The sequence below is a fragment of the Carcharodon carcharias genome, chromosome 10 (genome assembly GCF_017639515.1).
Source record: "Carcharodon carcharias isolate sCarCar2 chromosome 10, sCarCar2.pri, whole genome shotgun sequence".
NCBI lineage: Eukaryota > Metazoa > Chordata > Chondrichthyes > Lamniformes > Lamnidae > Carcharodon > Carcharodon carcharias.
Genome location: NC_054476.1, coordinates 100,338,534 through 100,358,139, shown reverse-complemented (window position 1 = coordinate 100,358,139; position 19,606 = coordinate 100,338,534).

Sequence of the window (19,606 nt, the reverse complement as noted above, 5' to 3'; positions counted from 1 at the left end):
GTGGACAGTGCCGAGGGAACATGGTGCGAATCGAGTGAACAGTGCCGAGGTAACATGGTCCGAATCGAGTGAACAGTGCCGAGGGAACATGGTGCGAGTCGAGTGAACAGTGCCAAGGGAACATGGACCGAATCGAGTGAACAGTGCCGAGGGAACATGGTGCGAATTGAGTAAACAGTGCCGAGGGAACATGGTGCGAATCGAGTGAACAGTGCCGAGGGAACATGGTGCGAATTGAGTAAACAGTGCCGAGGGAACATGGTGTGAATCGAACGAACAGAGCCAAGGGAACATGGTCCGAATCGAGTGAACAGTGCTGAGGGAACATGGTGCGAATCGAGTGAACAGTGCCGAGGGAACATGGTCCGAATCGAGTGAACAGTGCCGAGGGAACGGTGCGAATCGAGTGAATAGTGCCGAGGGATCATGGTTCGAATTGAGTGAACAGTGCTGAGGGAACGTGGTGTGAATCGAGTGAGCAGAGCCGAGGGAACATGGTGTGAATCGAGTGAACAGAGCCGAGGGAACATGGTTAGAATCGAGTTAACAGTTCCGAGGTAACATGGTGCGAATCGAGTGAACAGAGGCGAGGGAACACGGTGCGAATCGAGTTGGCAGTGCCGAGGGAACATGGTGTGAATCGTGTGAACAGTGCCGAGGGAACATAGTATGAATCGAGTGAGCATTGCTGAGGGAACATGGTGTGAATCAAATGGACAGTGCTGAGGGAACATGGTGTGAATCGAGTGAAAAGAGACAAGGGAACATGGTGTGAGTCGAGTGAACAATGCCGAGGAACATGGTATGAATTGAGTGAACATTGCCGAGGGAACTTGGTGCGAAATGAGTGACCAGTGCCGAGGGAACATCGTGTGAATCGAGTGAAGAGAGCCGAGGGAACACGGTGCGATTCGAGTGAATTGTGCCGAGGGAACATGGTGTGAATCGAGTGAAGAGAGCCGAGGGAACACGGTGCGAATCGAGTGATCAGAGCCGAGCGAACATGGTACGAATCGAGTGAGCACTGCCGAGGGAACATGGTGCGAATCGAGTGAGTATTGCCGAGGGAACATGGTGAGAATTGAGTGAACAGAGCCGTGGGAACATGGTGGGAATCGAGTGAACAGTGCCAAGGGAACATGGTGCGACTCGAGTGAACAGAGCCGAGGGAACATGGTGAAAATAGCGTGAACAGAGCCGAGGGAATATGGAACGATTCGAGTGAACAGAGCCGAGGGAACATGGTCTGAATCGAGTGGGCAATGCCGAGGGAACATGATACGAATTGAGTGAACATTGCCGAGGGAACATGCTGCGAAATGAGTGACCAGTGCCGAGGGGACATGGTGTGAATCGAGTGAACAGAGCCGAGGGAACACGGTGCGAATCGAGTGAATAGTGCAAAGGGAACATGGTGTGAATCGAGTGAAGACAGCCGAGGGAACACGGTGCGATTCGAGTGAATAGTGCCGAGGGAACATGGTGCGAATCGAGTGAAGAGAGCCGAGGGAACACGGTGCGAATCGAGTGATCAGAGGCGAGGGAACACGGTACGAATCGAGTGAGCAGTGCCGAGGGAACATGGTGCGAATCGAGTGAGTATTGCCGAGGGAACATGGTGAGAATTGAGTGAACAGAGCCGTGGGAACATGGTGGGAATCGAGTGAACAGTGCCAAGGGAACATGGTGCGATTCGAGTGAACAGAGCCGAGGGAACATGGTGAAAATAGAGTGAACAGAGCCGAGGGAATATGGAGCGATTCAAGTGAACAGAGCCGAGGGAAGATGGTCTGAATCGAGTGGGCAATGCCGAGGGAACATGATACGAATTGAGTGAACATTGCCGAGGGAACATGGTGCGAAATGAGTGACCAGTGCCGAGGGGACATGGTGTGAATCGAGTGAACAGAGCCGAGGGTACACGGTGCGAATCGAGTGAACATTGCTGAGGGAACATGGTGTGAATCGAGTGAACAGTGCCGAGGGAATATGGTGTGAATCGAGTGAACAGTGTCGAGGGAACATGGTGTGAATCGAGGGAATAGAGCCGAGGGAACATGGTGTGAATCGAGTGAACAGTGCCGAGGGAACATTGTGTGAATCGAGTGAACAGAGCCGAGGGAACATGGTGCGAATCCAGTGAACAGAGCCGAGGGAATATGGAGCGAATTTAGTGAACAGGCCGAGGGAACATGGTGTGAATCGAGTGAACATTGGCGAGGGAACATGCTGCGAATCGAGTGAAGAGTGCCGAGGGAACATGGTGTGAATCTAGTGAGCAGTGCTGAGGGAACATGGTCTGAATCGAGTGGGCAATGCCGAGGGAACCTGATATGAATTGAGTGAACAATGCCGAGGGAACATGATGCGAACTGAGTGAACAGTGCTGAGGGAACATGGTGTGAATCGAGTTAGCAATGCCGTGGGAGCATGGTGCGAATCGAGTGCACAGTGACGAGGGAACTGGGTGTGAATCGAGTGAACAGAGCCGAGGGAACACGGTGCGAATCGAGTGAACAGAGCTGAGGGAACTTGGTGCGAATCGAGTGAACATTGCTGAGGGAACGTGGTGTGAATCGAGTGAGCAGAGCCGAGGGAACATGGTGTGAATCGAGTGAACAGAGCCGAGGGAACATGGTGCGAATCGAGTGAACAGTGCCGAGGTAACATGGTGTGAATCGAGTGAGTAGTGCTGAGGGAACATGGTCTGAATCGAGAGGGCAATGCCGAGGGAACATGTTACGAATTGAGTGAACATTGCCGAGGGAACATGGTGCGAAATGAGTGACCAGTGCCGAGGGAACATCGTGTGAATCGAGTCAACAGAGCCGAGGGAATACGGTTCGAATCGAGTGAATAGTGCAAAGGGAACATGATGTGAATCGATTGAAGAGTGCCGAGGGAACACGGTGCGATTCGAATGAATAGTCCCGAGGGAACATGGTGTGAATCGATTGAAGAGAGCCGAGGGAACACGGTGCGAATCGAGTGATCAGAGCCGAGGGAACACGGTACGAATCGAGAGAGCAGTGCCGAGGGAACATGGTGCGAATCGAGTGAGCATTGCCGAGGGAACATGGTGAGAATTGAGTGAACAGAGCCGAGGGAACATGGTGGGAATCGAGTGAACAGTGCCAAGGGAACATGGTGTGATTCGAGTGAACAGAGCCGAGGGAACATGATGAGAATCAAGTGAACAGCGCCGAGGGAACACGGTGCGAATCGAGTGAATAGTGCAAAGGGAACATGGTGTGAATCGAGTGAGCAGTGCTGAGGGAACATGGTGTGAATCGAGTGGGCAATGCCGAGGGAACATGATATGAATTGAGTGAACATTGCCGAGGGAACATGGTGCGAATTGAGTGAACAGTGCCGAGGGAACATGGTGTGAATCGAGTGAACAGAGCCGAGGGAATACGGTGCGAATCGTGTGAATTGTGCTGAGGGAACATGGTGAGAATCGAGTCAAGAGAGCCGAGGGAACACGGTGCGAATCGAGTGAACAGAGCCGACGAAACATGGTGTGAATCGAGTGAGCAGTGCCGAGGGAACATGGTGTGAAGTGAGTGAGCACTGCCGAGGGAACATGCTGTGAATTGAGTGAGCATTGCCGAGGTAACATGGTGTGAATCGAGTTAGCATAGCCGAGGGAACATGGTGTGAATCGAGAGAACAGTGCCGAGGGAACATGGTGTGAATCGAGTGAACGGTGCCGAGGGAACATTGTGTGAATCGAGTAAACAGAGCCGAGGGAACATGGTGTGAATCGAGTGAACAGTGTCAAGGGGACATGGTGTGAATCGAGTGAACAACGCCGTGGGAAAAATTGCAAATCGAGTGAACAGTGCCGAGGGAACATAATATGAATCGAGTGAGCATTGCCGAGGGAACATGTTGTGAATCAAATGGACAGTGTTGAGGGAACATGGTGTGAATCGAGTGAAAAGAGCCGAGGGAACATGGTGTGAATCGAGTGAACAATGCCGAGGAACATGGTATGAATTGAGTGAACATTGCCGAGGGAACATGGTGCGAAATGAGTGACCAGTGCCGAGGGAACATCGTGTGAATCGAGTGAAGAGAGCCGAGGGAACACGGTGCGAATCGAGTGAATAGTGCAAAGGGAACATGGTGTGAATCGAGTGAAGAGAGCCGAGGGAACACGGTGCGATTCGAGTGAATTGTGCCGAGGGAACATGGTGTGAATCGAGTGAAGAGAGCCGAGGGAACACGGTGCGAATCGAGTGATCAGAGACGAGGGAACACGGTACGAATCGAGTGAGCAGTGCCGATGGAACATGGTGCGAATCGAGTGAGCATTGCCGAGGGAACATGGTGAGAATTGAGTGAACAGAGCCGGGGGAACATGGTGGGAATCGAGTGAACAGTGCCAAGGGAACATGGTGAAAATCGAGTGAACAGAGCCGAGGGAACATGGTGAAAATAGAGTGAACAGAGCCGAGGGAATATGGAGCGATTCAAGTGAACAGAGCCGTGGGAACATGGTCTGAATCGAGTGGGCAATGCCGAGGGAACATGATACGAATTGAGAGAACATTGCCGAGGGAACATGCTGCGAAATGAGTTACCAGTGCCGAGGGGACATGGTGTGAATCGAGTGAAGAGAGCCGAGGGAACACGGTGCGAATCGAGTGAATAGTGCAAAGGGAACATGGTGTGAATCGAGTGAAGAGAGCCGAGGGAACACGGTGCGATTCGAGTGAATTGTGCCGAGGGAACATGGTGTGAATCGAGTGAAGAGAGCCGAGGGAACACGGTGCGAATCGAGTGATCAGAGGCGAGGGAACATGGTGTGAATCGAGTGAACAGTGTCAAGGGGACATGGTGTGAATCGAGTGAACAACGCCGTGGGAAAAATTGAAAATCGAGTGAACAGTGCCGAGGGAACATAATATGAATCGAGTGAGCATTGCCGAGGGAACATGTTGTGAATCAAATGGACAGTGTTGAGGGAACATGGTGTGAATCGAGTGAAAAGAGCCGAGGGAACATGGTGTGAATCGAGTGAACAATGCCGAGGAACATGGTATGAATTGAGTGAACATTGCCGAGGGAACATGGTGCGAAATGAGTGACCAGTGCCGAGGGAACATCGTGTGAATCGAGTGAAGAGAGCCGAGGGAACACGGTGCGAATCGAGTGAATAGTGCAAAGGGAACATGGTGTGAATCGAGTGAAGAGTGCCGAGGGAACACGGTGCGATTCGAGTGAATTGTGCCGAGGGAACATGGTGTGAATCGAGTGAAGAGAGCCGAGGGAACACGGTGCGAATCGAGTGATCAGAGACGAGGGAACACGGTACGAATCGAGTGAGCAGTGCTGATGGAACATGGTGCGAATCGAGTGAGCATTGCCGAGGGAACATGGTGAGAATTGAGTGAACAGAGCCGGGAGAACATGGTGGGACTCGAGTGAACAGTGCCAAGGGAACATGGTGAAAATCGAGTGAACAGAGCCCAGGGAACATGGTGAAAATAGAGTGAACAGAGCCGAGGGAATATGGAGCGATTCAAGTGAACAGAGCCGTGGGAACATGGTCTGAATCGAGTGGGCAATGCCGAGGGAACATGATACGAATTGAGAGAACATTGCCGAGGGAACATGCTGCGAAATGAGTTACCAGTGCCGAGGGGACATGCTGTGAATCGAGTGAAGAGAGCCGAGGGAACACGGTGCGAATCGAGTGAATAGTGCAAAGGGAACATGGTGTGAATCGAGTGAAGAGAGCCGAGGGAACACGGTGCGATTCGAGTGATTTGTGCCGAGGGAACATGGTGTGAATCGAGTGAAGAGAGCCGAGGGAACACGGTGCGAATCGAGTGTTCAGAGGCGAGGGAACACGGTACGAATCGAGTGAGCAGTGCCGAGGGAGCATGGTGCGAATCGAGTGAGCATTGCCGAGGGAACATGGTGAGAATTGAGTGAACAGAGCCGAGGGAACATGGTGGGAATCGAGTGAACAGTGCCAAGGGAACATGGTGCGATTGGAGTGAACAGAGCCGAGGGAACATGGTTTGAATTGAGTGAGCTGTTCCGAGGGAACATGGTGTGAACCGAGCAAACAGAGCCCAGGGAACATGGTGTGAATCGAGTGAACAGTGCTGAGGGAACATGGTGTGAATCGAGTGAAAAGAGGCGAGGGAACATGGTGTGAATCGAGTGAACAATGCCGAGGGAACATGTTATGAATTGAGTGAACAGAGCCGAGGGAACATGGTGTGAATCGAATGAAAAATGCTGAGGGAACATGGTACGAATCGCGTGAGCATTGCCGAGGGAACATGGTGTGAATCGAGTGAGCAGTGCGGAGGGAACATGGTGTGAAGTGAGTGAGCACTGCCGAGGGAACATGCTGTGAATTGAGTGAGCATTGCCGAGGTAACATGGTGTGAATCGAGTTAGCATTGCCGAGGGAACATGGTGTGAATCGAGAGAACAGTGCCGAGGGAACATGGTGTGAATCGAGTGAACGGTGCCGAGGGAACATTGTGTGAATCGAGTAAACAGAGCCGAGGGAACATGGTGTGAATCGAGTGAACAGTGTCAAGGGGACATGGTGTGAATCGAGTGAACAACGCCGTGGGAAAAATTGCAAATCGAGTGAACAGTGCCGAGGGAACATAATATGAATCGAGTGAGCATTGCCGAGGGAACATGTTGTGAATCAAATGGACAGTGTTGAGGGAACATGGTGTGAATCGAGTGAAAAGAGCCGAGGGAACATGGTGTGAATCGAGTGAACAATGCCGAGGAACATGGTATGAATTGAGTGAACATTGCCGAGGGAACATGGTGCGAAATGAGTGACCAGTGCCGAGGGAACATCGTGTGAATCGAGTGAAGAGAGCCGAGGGAACACGGTGCGTTTCGAGTGAATAGTGCAAATTGAACATGGTGTGAATCGAGTGAAGAGAGCCGAGGGAACACGGTGCGATTCGAGTGAATTGTGCCGAGGGAACATGGTGTGAATCGAGTGAAGAGAGCCGAGGGAACACGGTGCGAATCGAGTGATCAGAGACGAGGGAACACGGTACGAATCGAGTGAGCAGTGCTGATGGAACATGGTGCGAATCGAGTGAGCATTGCCGAGGGAACATGGTGAGAATTGAGTGAACAGAGCCGGGGGAACATGGTGGGACTCGAGTGAACAGTGCCAAGGGAACATGGTGAAAATCGAGTGAACAGAGCCGAGGGAACATGGTGAAAATAGAGTGAACAGAGCCGAGGGAATATGGAGCGATTCAAGTGAACAGAGCCGTGGGAACATGGTCTGAATCGAGTGGGCAATGCCGAGGGAACATGATACGAATTGAGAGAACATTGCCGAGGGAACATGCTGCGAAATGAGTTACCAGTGCCGAGGGGACATGGTGTGAATCGAGTGAAGAGAGCCGAGGGAACACGGTGCGAATCGAGTGAATAGTGCAAAGGGAACATGGTGTGAATCGAGTGAAGAGAGCCGAGGGAACACGGTGCGAATCGAGTGATCAGAGGCGAGGGAACATGGTGTGAATCGAGTGAACAGTGTCAAGGGGACATGGTGTGAATCGAGTGAACAACGCCGTGGGAAAAATTGCAAATCGAGTGAACAGTGCCGAGGGAACATAATATGAATCGAGTGAGCATTGCCGAGGGAACATGTTGTGAATCAAATGGACAGTGTTGAGGGAACATGGTGTGAATCGAGTGAAAAGAGCCGAGGGAACATGGTGTGAATCGAGTGAACAATGCCGAGGAACATGGTATGAATTGAGTGAACATTGCCGAGGGAACATGGTGCGAAATGAGTGACCAGTGCCGAGGGAACATCGTGTGAATCGAGTGAAGAGAGCCGAGGGAACACGGTGCGAATCGAGTGAATAGTGCAAAGGGAACATGGTGTGAATCGAGTGAAGAGAGCCGAGGGAACACGGTGCGATTCGAGTGAATTGTGCCGAGGGAACATGGTGTGAATCGAGTGAAGAGAGCCGAGAGAACACGGTGCGAATCGAGTGATCAGAGACGAGGGAACACGGTACGAATCGAGTGAGCAGTGCTGATGGAACATGGTGCGAATCGAGTGAGCATTGCCGAGGGAACATGGTGAGAATTGAGTGAACAGAGCCGGGGGAACATGGTGGGAATCGAGTGAACAGTGCCAAGGGAACATGGTGAAAATCGAGTGAACAGAGCCGAGGGAACATGGTGAAAATAGAGTGAACAGAGCCGAGGGAATATGGAGCGATTCAAGTGAACAGAGCCGTGGGAACATGGTCTGAATCGAGTGGGCAATGCCGAGGGAACATGATACGAATTGAGAGAACATTGCCGAGGGAACATGCTGCGAAATGAGTTACCAGTGCCGAGGGGACATGGTGTGAATCGAGTGAAGAGAGCCGAGGGAACACGGTGCGAATCGAGTGAATAGTGCAAAGGGAACATGGTGTGAATCGAGTGAAGAGAGCCGAGGGAACACGGTGCGATTCGAGTGAATTGTGCCGAGGGAACATGGTGTGAATCGAGTGAAGAGAGCCGAGGGAACACGGTGCGAATCGAGTGTTCAGAGGCGAGGGAGCACGGTACGAATCGAGTGAGCAGTGCCGAGGGAGCATGGTGCGAATCGAGTGAGCATTGCCGAGGGAGCATGGTGAGAATTGAGTGAACAGAGCCGAGGGAACATGGTGGGAATCGAGTGAACAGTGCCAAGGGAACATGGTGCGATTGGAGTGAACAGAGCCGAGGGAACATGGTTTGAATTGAGTGAGCTGTTCCGAGGGAACATGGTGTGATCCGAGCAAACAGAGCCCAGGGAACATGGTGTGAATCGAGTGAACAGTGCTGAGGGAACATGGTGTGAATCGAGTGAAAAGAGGCGAGGGAACATGGTGTGAATCGAGTGAACAATGCCGAGGGAACATGTTATGAATTGAGTGAACAGAGCCGAGGGAACATGGTGTGAATCGAATGAAAAATGCTGAGGGAACATGGTACGAATCGCGTGAGCATTGCCGAGGGAACATGGTGTGAATCGAGTGAGCAGTGCGGAGGGAACATGGTGTGAAGTGAGTGAGCATTGCCGAGGTAACATGGTGTGAATCGAGTTAGCATTGCCGAGGGAACATGGTGTGAATCGAGAGAACAGTGCCGAGGGAACATGGTGTGAATCGAGTGAACGGTGCCGAGGGAACATTGTGTGAATCGAGTAAACAGAGCCGAGGGAACATGGTGTGAATCGAGTGAACAGTGTCAAGGGGACATGGTGTGAATCGAGTGAACAACGCCGTGGGAAAATGGTGCAAATCGAGTGAACAGTGCCAAGGGAACATGGTCCGAATCGAGTGAACAGTGCCGAGGGAACAAGGTGCGAATTGAGTAAACAGTGCCGAGGGAACATGGTGCGAATCGAGTGAACTGTGCCGAGGGAACAAGGTGCGAATTGAGTAAACAGTGCCGAGGGAACATGGTGCGAATCGAGTGAACTGTGCCGAGGGAACAAGGTGCGAATTGAGTAAACAGTGCCGAGGGAACATGGTGCGAATCGAGTGAACAGTGCCGAGGGAACATGGTGCGAATCGAGTGAACAGTGCCGAGGGAACATGGTGAGAATTGAGTGAACAGAGCCGAGGGAACATGGTGTGAATCGAACGAACAGAGCCAAGGGAACATGGTCCGAATCGAGTGAACAGTGCTGAGGGAACATGGTGCGAATCAAGTGAACAGAGCCGCGGGAACATGGTGCGAATCGAGTGAGAATTGCCGAGGGAAAATAGTGCGAATCGAGTGAACAGTGTCGAGGTAACATGGTGCGATTCGAGTGAACATTGCCGAGGGAACATGGTGTGAATCGAGTGAACATTGCCGAGGGAACATGGTCCGACTCGAGTGAACAGAGCCGAGGGTACATGGTGAGAATCGAGTGAACAGTGCCGAGGGAACATGCTGTGAATCGAGTGAACATTGCCGAGGGAACATGGTGTGAATCGATTGAACAGTGCCGAGGGAACACGGTGCGAATCGAGTGAACAGTGCCGAGGGAACATGGTGCGAATTGAGTGAACTGTTCTGAGGGAACATAGTGTGAATTGAGTGAACTGTTCTGAGGGAACATGGTGTGAATCGAGCGAACATTGCCGAGGGAAATGGTGTGAATTGAGTGAACCGTGCCGAGGGAAATGGTGTGAATCGATTGAGCAGTTCCGAGGGAACATGGTGTGAATCGAGTGAACAGTGCTGAGGGAAATAGTGCGAATCGATTGAACAGTGCCTTTGGGAGCATGGTGTGAATCGAGTGAAAAGTGCCAAGGGAAATGGTGCGAAACGAGTGAACATTGCCGAGGGAAATGGTGTGAATCGACTGAACAGTGCCGAGGGAACATGCTGTGAATCGAGTGAACAGTGCCGAGGGAACATGGTGTGAATCGATTGAACATTGCCGAGGGAACATGGTCTGACTCGAGTGAACAGCGCCGAGGGAACATGGTGCGAAACGAGTGAGCATTGCCGAGGGAACATGGTGCGAATCTAGTGAACAGTGCCGCGGGAACATGATGCGAATCGAGTGAGAATTGGCGAGGGAACATGGTGCGTACCGAGTGAGTATTGCTGAGCGAACATGGTGCGTATCGAGTGAGTATTGCTGGGGGAACATGGTGCGAATCGAGTGAAGAGCGCCAAGGGAACATGGTGCGAATCGTGTGAAGAGCTCCGAGGGAACATGGAGCGAATCTAGTGACCAGAGCCGAGGGAACATGGTGCGAATCTAGTGAACAGAGCCGCGGGAACATGGTGCGAATCGAGTGAGAATTGCCGAGGGAAAATGGTGCGAATCGAGTGAACAGTGTCGAGGTAACATGGTGCGATTCAAGTGAACAGAGACGAGGGATCATGGTGCCAATCGAGTGAACTGAGCCGAGGGAACATGGTGCGAATCGGGTGAAAGAGCCGAGGGAACATGGTGTGAATCAAGTGAACAGAGCCGAGGGAACATGCTGTGAATCGAGTGAACATTGCCGAGGGAACATGGTGTGAATCGAGTGAACATTGCCGAGGGAACATGGTCCGACTTGAGTGAACAGAGCCGAGGGAACATGGTGCGAATCGAGTGAACAGTGCCGAGGGAACATGGTGCGAATTGAGTGAACTGTTCTGAGGGAACATGGTGTGATTCGAGTGAACTGTTCTGAGGGAACATGGTGTGAATCGAGTGAATTGTTCTGAGGGAACATGGTGTGAATCGAGTGAACTGTTCTGAGGGAACATGGTGTGAATCGAGTGAACAGTGCCGAGGGAAATGGTGTGAATTGAGTGAACTGTTTGAGGGAACATGGTGTGATTCGAGTGAACTGTTCTGAGGGAACATGGTGTGAATCGAGTGAACTGTTCTGAGGGAACATGGTGTGAATCGAGTGAACAGTGCCGAGGGAAATGGTGTGAATTGAGTGAACAGTGCCGAGGGAAATGGTGTGAATCGATTGAACAGTTCCAAGGGAACATGGTGTGAATCGAGTGAACAGTGCTAAGGGAAATTGTGCGAATCGATTGAACAGTGCCTTTGGGAACATGGTGTGAATCGAGTGAACAGTGCCGAGGGAAATGGTGCGAATCGAGTGAACAGAGCCGACGGAACATGTTGCGAATCGATTGAACAGAGCCGAGGGAACATAGTGCGAATCGAGTGAACAGAGCCGACGGAACATGTTGCGATTCGATTGAACAGAGCCGAGGGAACATGGAGCAAATCGAGTGTACAGTGCCGAGGGAACACGGTGCGAATCGAGTGAACAGTGCCGAGGGAACATGGTGCGAATTGAGTGAACTGTTCTGAGGGAACATGGTGTGATTCGAGTGAACTGTTCTGAGGGAACATGGTGTGAATCGAGTGAACTGTTCTGATCGAACATGGTGTGAATTGAGTGAACAGTGCCGAGGGAAATGGTGTGAATTGAGTGAACAGTGCCGAGGGAAATGGTGTAAATCGATTGAACAGTTCCGAGGGAACATGGTGTGAATCGAGTGAACAGTGCTGAGGGAAATTGTGCGAATCGATTGAACAGTGCCTTTGGGAACATGGTGTGAATGGAGTGAATAGTGCCGAGGGAAATGGTGAGAATCAAGTGAACATTGCCGAGGGAAATGGTGTGAATCGACTGAACAGTGCCGAGGGAACATGCTGTGAATCGAGTGAACAGTGCCGAGGGAACATGGTGTGAATCGAGTGAACATTGCCGAGGGAACATGGTCTGACTCGAGTGAACAGCGCCGAGGGAACATGGTGCGAAACGAGTGAACAGTGCCGAGGGAACATGGTGCGAATCGAGTGAACAGAGCCGAGGGAACATGTTGCGAATCGATTGAACAGAGCCGAGGGAACATAGTGCGAATCGAGTGAACAGCGCCGAGGGAACATTTTGCGAATCGAGTGCACAGAGCCGACGGAACATGTTGCGATTCGATTGAACAGAGCCGAGGGAACATGTTGCGAATCGAGTGAGAATTGCCGAGGGAAATGGTGCGAATCGAGTGAACAGTGTCAAGGTAACATGGTGCGATTCGAGTGAACAGAGCCGAGGGATCATGGTGCCAATCGATTGAGCAGAGCCGAGGGAACATGGTGCGAATCGGGTCAACAGAGCCGAGGGAACATGGTGCGAATCGAGTGAACCACGCCGAGGGAATATGCTGTCAATCGAGTGAACATTGCCGAGGGAACATGGTGTGAATCGAGTGAACATTGCCGAGGGAACATGGTCCGACTCGAGTGAACAGAGCCGAGGGAACATGGCGCGAATCGAGTGAACAGTGCCGAGGGAACATGGTGCGAATCGAGTGAACAGAGCCGAGGGAACATGTTGCGAAACGATTGATCAGAGCCGAGGGAACATAGTGCGAATCGAGTGAACAGCGCCGAGGGAACATGTTGCGAATCGAGTGAACAGAGCCGAGGGAACATGGAGCAAATCGAGTGTACAGTGCCGAGGGAACACGGTGCGAATCGAGTGAACATTGCCGAGGGAACATGGTGCGAATTGAGTGAACTGTTCTGAGGGTACATGGTGTGATTCGAGTGAACTGTTCTGAGGGAACATGGTGTGAATCGAGTGAACTGTTCTGAGGGAACATGGTGTGAATCGAGTGAACAGTGCCGAGGGAAATGGTGTGAATTGAGTGAACCGTGCCGAGGGAAATGGTGTGAATCGATTGAACAGTTCCGAGGGAACATGGTGTGAATCGCGTGAACAGTGCTGAGGGAAATTGTGCGAATCGATTGAACAGTGCCTTTGGGAACATGGTGTGAATCGAGTGAACAGTGCCGAGGGAAATGGTGTGAATTGAGTGAACCGTGACGAGGGAAATGGTGTGAATCGATTGAACAGTTCCGAGGGAACATGGTGAGAATCGCGTGAACAGTGCTGAGGGAAATTGTGTGAATCGAGTGAACAGTGCCAAGGGAAATGGTGCGAAACGAGTGAACATTGCCGAGGGAAATGGTGTGAATCGACTGAACAGTGCTGAGGGAACATGCTGTGAATCGAGTGAACAGTGCCGAGGGAACATGGTGTGAATCGATTGAACATTGCCGAGGGAACATGGTCTGACTCGAGTGAACAGCGCCGAGAGAACATGGTGCGAAACGAGTGAGCATTGCCGAGGGAACATGGTGCGAATCTAGTGAACAGTGCCGCGGGAACATGATGCGAATCGAGTGAGAATTGGTGAGGGAACATGGTGCGTACCGAGTGAGTATTGCTGAGCGAACATGGTGCGTATCGAGTGAGTATTGCTGGGGGAACATGGTGCGAATCGAGTGAAGAGCTCCGAGGGAACATGGAGCGAATCTAGTGAACAGTGCCGAGGGAACATGGTGCGAATCAAGTGAACAGAGCCGCGGGAACATGGTGCGAATCGAGTGAGAATTGCCGAGGGAAAATGGTGCGAATCGAGTGAACAGTGTCGAGGTAACATGGTGCGATTCAAGTGAACAGAGACGAGGGATCATGGTGCCAATCGAGTGAACTGAGCCGAGGGAACATGGTGCGAATCGGGTGAACAGAGCCGAGGGAACATGGTGTGAATCAAGTGAACAGCGCCGAGGGAACATGCTGTGAATCGAGTGAACATTGCCGAGGGAACATGGTGTGAATGGAGTGAACATTGCCGAGGGAACATGGTCCGACTTGCGTGAACAGAGCCGAGGGAACATGGTGCGAATCGAGTGAACAGTGCCGAGGGAACATGGTGCGAATCGAGTGAACAGAGCCGACGGAACATGTTGCGAATCGATTGAACAGAGCCGAGGGAACATAGTGCGAATCGAGTGAACAGCGCCGAGGGAACATGTTGCGAATCGAGTGAACAGAGCCGACGGAACATGTTGCGATTCGATTGAACAGAGCCGAGGGAACATGGAGCAAATCGAGTGTACAGTGCCGAGGGAACACGGTGCGAATCGAGTGAACAGTGCCGAGGGAACATGGTGCGAATCGAGTGAGAATTGTCGAGGGAACATGGTGCGTACCGAGTGAGTATTGCTGAGCGAACATCGTGCGCATCGAGTGAGAATTGCCGAGGGAAAATGGTGCGAATCGAGTGGACAGTGTCGAGGGAACATGGTGCGAATCGTGTGAAGAGCGCCGAGGGAACATGGAGCGAATCTAGTGAAAAGTGCCGAGGGAACATGGTGCGAATCAAGTGAACAGAGCCGCGGGAACATGGTGCGAATCGAGTGAGAATTGCCGAGGGAAAATAGTGCGAATCGAGTGAACAGTGTCGAGGTAACATGGTGCGATTCGAGTGAACATTGCCGAGGGAACATGGTGTGAATCGAGTGAACATTGCCGAGGGAACATGGTCCGACTCGAGTGAACAGAGCCGAGGGTACATGGTGAGAATCGAGTGAACAGTGCCGAGGGAACATGCTGTGAATCGAGTGAACATTGCCGAGGGAACATGGTGTGAATCGATTGAACAGAGCCGAGGGAACATAGTGCGAATCGAGTGAACAGCGCCGAGGGAACATGTTGCGAATCGAGTGAACAGAGCCGAGGGAACATGTTGCGATTCGATTGAACAGAGCCGAGGGAACATGGAGCAAATCGAGTGTACAGTGCCGAGGGAACACGGTGCGAATCGAGTGAACAGTGCCGAGGGAACATGGTGCGAATTGAGTGAACTGTTCTGAGGGAACATGGTGTGATTCGAGTGAACTGTTCTGAGGGAACATAGTGTGAATTGAGTGAACTGTTCTGAGGGAACATGGTGTGAATCGAGCGAACATTGCCGAGGGAAATGGTGTGAATCGATTGAACAGTTCCGAGGGAACATGGTGTGAATCGAGTGAACAGTGCTGAGGGAAATTGTGCGAATCGATTGAACAGTGCCTTTGGGAACATGGTGTGAATCGAGTGAACAGTGCCAAGGGAAATGGTGCGAAACGAGTGAACATTGCCGAGGGAAATGGTGTGAATCGACTGAACAGTGCCGAGGGAACATGCTGTGAATCGAGTGAACAGTGCCGAGGGAACATGGTGTGAATCGATTGAACATTGCCGAGGGAACATGGTCTGACTCGAGTGAACAGCGCCGAGGGAACATGGTGCGAAACGAGTGAGCATTGCCGAGGGAACATGGTGCGAATCTAGTGAACATTGCCGCGGGAACATGATGCGAATCGAGTGAGAATTGGCGAGGGAACATGGTGCGTACCGAGTGAGTATTGCTGAGCGAACATGGTGCGTATCGAGTGAGTATTGCTGGGGGAGCATGGTGCGAATCGAGTGAAGAGCGCCGAGGGAACATGGTGCGAATCGTGTGAAGAGCTCCGAGGGAACATGGAGCGAATCTAGTGAACAGTGCCGAGGGAACATGGTGCGAATCAAGTGAACAGAGCCGCGGGAACATGGTGCGAATCGAGTGAGAATTGCCGAGGGAAAATGGTGCGAATCGAGTGAACAGTGTCGAGGTAACATGGTGCGATTCGAGTGAACAGAGCCGAGGGATCATGGTGCCAATCGAGTGAACATAGCCGAGGGAACATGGTGCGAATCGGGTGAATAGAGCCGAGGGAACATGGTGTGAATCGAGTGAACAGCGCCGAGGGAACATGCTGTGAATCGAGTGAACATTTCCGAGGGAACATGGTGTGAATCGAGTGAACATGGCCGAGGGAACATGTTGCGATTCGATTGAACAGAGCCGAGGGAACATGGAGCAAATCGAGTGTACAGTGCCGAGGGAACACGGTGCGAATCGAGTGAACAGTGTCGAGGTAACATGGTGCGATTTGAGTGAACAGAGCCGAGGGATCATGGTGCCAATCGAGTGAACAGAGCCGAGGGAACATGGTGCGAATCGGGTGAATAGAGCCGAGGGAACATGGTGCGAATCGTGTGAAGAGCGCCGAGGGAACATGGAGCGAATCTAGTGAACAGAGCCGAGGGAACATGGTGCGAATCAAGTGAACAGAGCCGCGGGAACATGGTGCGAATCGAGTGAGAATTGCCGAGGGAAAATGGTGCGAATCGAGTGAACAGTGTCGAGGTAACATGGTGCGATTCGAGTGAACAGAGCCGAGGGATCATGGTGCCAATCGAGTGAACAGAGCCGAGGGAACATGGTGCGAATCGGGTGAATAGAGCCGTGGGAACATGGTGTGAATCGAGTGAACAGCGCCGAGGGAACATGCTGTGAATCGAGTGAACATTTCCGAGGGAACATGGTGTGAATCGAGTGAACATGGCCGAGGGAACATGTTGCGATTCGATTGAACAGAGCCGAGGGAACATGGAGCAAATCGAGTGTACTGTGCCGAGGGAACACGGTGCGAATCGAGTGAACAGTGCCGAGGGAACATGGTGCGAATTGAGTGAACTGTTCTGAGGGAACATGGTGTGAATCGAGTGAACTGTTCTGAGGGAACATGGTGTGAATCGAGTGAACAGTGCCGAGGGAAATGGTGTGAATCGAGTGAACAGTGCCGAGGGAAATGGTGTGAATCGATTGAACAGTGCTGAGGGAAATTGTGCGACTCGATTGAACAGTGCCTTTGGGAACATGGTGTGAATCGAGTGAACATTGCCGAGGGAAATGGTGCGAATCGCGTGAACATTGCCGAGGGAAATGGTGTGAATCGACTGAACAGTGCCGAGGGAACATGCTGTGAATCGAGTGAACAGTGCCGAGGGAACATGGTGTGAATCGAGTGAACATTGCCGAGGGAACATGGTCTGACTCAAGTGAACAGCGCCGAGGGAACATGGTGCGAAACGAGTGAGAATTGCCGAGGGAACATGGTGCGAATCTAGTGAACAGTGCCGAGGGAACATTGTGCGAATCGAGTGAGAATTGTCGAGGGAACATGGTGCGTACCGAGTGAGTATTGCTGAGCGAACATCGTGCGCATCGAGTGAGAATTGCCGAGGGAAAATGGTGCGAATCGAGTGAACAGTGTCGAGGGAACATGGTGCGAATCGTGTGAAGAGCGCCGAGGGAACATGGAGCGAATCTAGTGAAAAGTGCCGAGGGAACATGGTGCGAATCAAGTGAACAGAGCCGCGGGAACATGGTGCGAATCGAGTGAGAATTGCCGAGGGGAAATAGTGCGAATCGAGTGAACAGTGTCGAGGTAACATGGTTGGATTCGAGTGAACATTGCCGAGGGAACATGGTGTGAATCGAGTGAACATTGCCGAGGGAACATGGTCCGACTCGAGTGAACAGAGCCGAGGGTACATGGTGAGAATCGAGTGAACAGTGCCGAGGGAACATGCTGTGAATCGAGTGAACATTGCCGAGGGAACATGGTGTGAATCGATTGAACAGAGCCGAGGGAACATAGTGCGAATCGAGTGAACAGCGCCAAGGGAACATGTTGCGAATCGAGTGAACAGAGCCGAGGGAACATGTTGCGATTCGATTGAACAGAGCCGAGGGAACATGGAGCAAATCGAGTGTACAGTGCCGAGGGAACACGGTGCGAATCGAGTGAACAGTGCCGAGGGAACATGGTGCGAATTGAGTGAACTGTTCTGAGGGAACATGGTGTGATTCGAGTGAACTGTTCTGAGGGAACATAGTGTGAATTGAGTGAACTGTTCTGAGGGAACATGGCGTGAATCGAGCGAACATTGCCGAGGGAAATGGTGTGAATTGAGTGAACCGTGCAGAGGGAAATGGTGTGAATCGATTGAACAGTTCCGAGGGAACATGGTGTGAATCGAGTGAACAGTGCTGAGGGAAATTGTGCGAATCGATTGAACAGTGCCTTTGGGAACATGGTGTGAATCGAGTGAACAGTGCCAAGGGAAATGGTGCGAAACGAGTGAACATTGCCGAGGGAAATGGTGTGAATCGACTGAACAGTGCCGAGGGAACATGCTGTGAATCGAGTGAACAGTGCCGAGGGAACATGGTGTGAATCGATTGAACATTGCCGAGGGAACATGGTCTGACTCGACTGAACAGCGCCGAGGGAACATGGTGCGAAACGAGTGAGCATTGCCGAGGGAACATGGTGCGAATCTAGTGAACAGTGCCGCGGGAACATGATGCGAATCGAGTGAGAATTGGCGAGGGAACATGGTGCGTACCGAGTGAGTATTGCTGAGCGAACATGGTGCGTATCGAGTGAGTATTGCTGGGGGAACATGGTGCGAATCGAGTGAAGAGCGCCAAGGGAACATGGTGCGAATCGTGTGAAGAGCTCCGAGGGAACATGGAGCGAATCTAGTGAACAGTGCCGAGGGAACATGGTGCGAATCAAGTGAACAGAGCCGCGGGAACATGGTGCGAATCGAGTGAGAATTGCCGAGGGAAAATGGTGCGAATCGAGTGAACAGTGTCGAGGTAACATGGTGCGATTCAAGTGAACAGAGACGAGGGATCATGGTGCCAATCGAGTGAACTGAGCCGAGGGAACATGGTGCGAATCGGGTGAAAGAGCCGAGGGAACATGGTGTGAATCAAGTGAACAGCGCCGAGGGAACATGCTGTGAATCGAGTGAACATTGCCGAGGGAACATGGTGTGAATCGAGTGAACATTGCCGAGGGAACATGGTCCGACTTGAGTGAACAGAGCCGAGGGAACATGGTGCGAATCGAGTGAACAGTGCCGAGGGAACATGGTGCGAATCGAGTGAACAGAGCCGACGGAACATGTTGCGAATCGATTGAACAGAGCCGAGGGAACATAGTGCGAATCGAGTGAACAGAGCCGAGGGAACATAGTGCGAATCGAGTGAACAGAGCCGACGGAACATGTTGCGATTCGATTGAACAGAGCCGAGGGAACATGGAGCAAATCGAGTGTACAGTGCCGAGGGAACACGGTGCGAATCGAGTGAACAGTGCCGAGGGAACATGGTGCGAATTGAGTGAACTGTTCTGAGGGAACATGGTGTGATTCGAGTGAACTGTTCTGAGGGAACATGGTGTGAATCGAGTGAATTGTTCTGAGGGAACATGGTGTGAATCGAGTGAACTGTTCTGAGGGAACATGGTGTGAATCGAGTGAACAGTGCCGAGGGAAATGGTGTGAATTGAGTGAACTGTTCTGAGGGAACATGGTGTGATTCGAGTGAACTGTTCTGAGGGAACATGGTGTGAATCGAG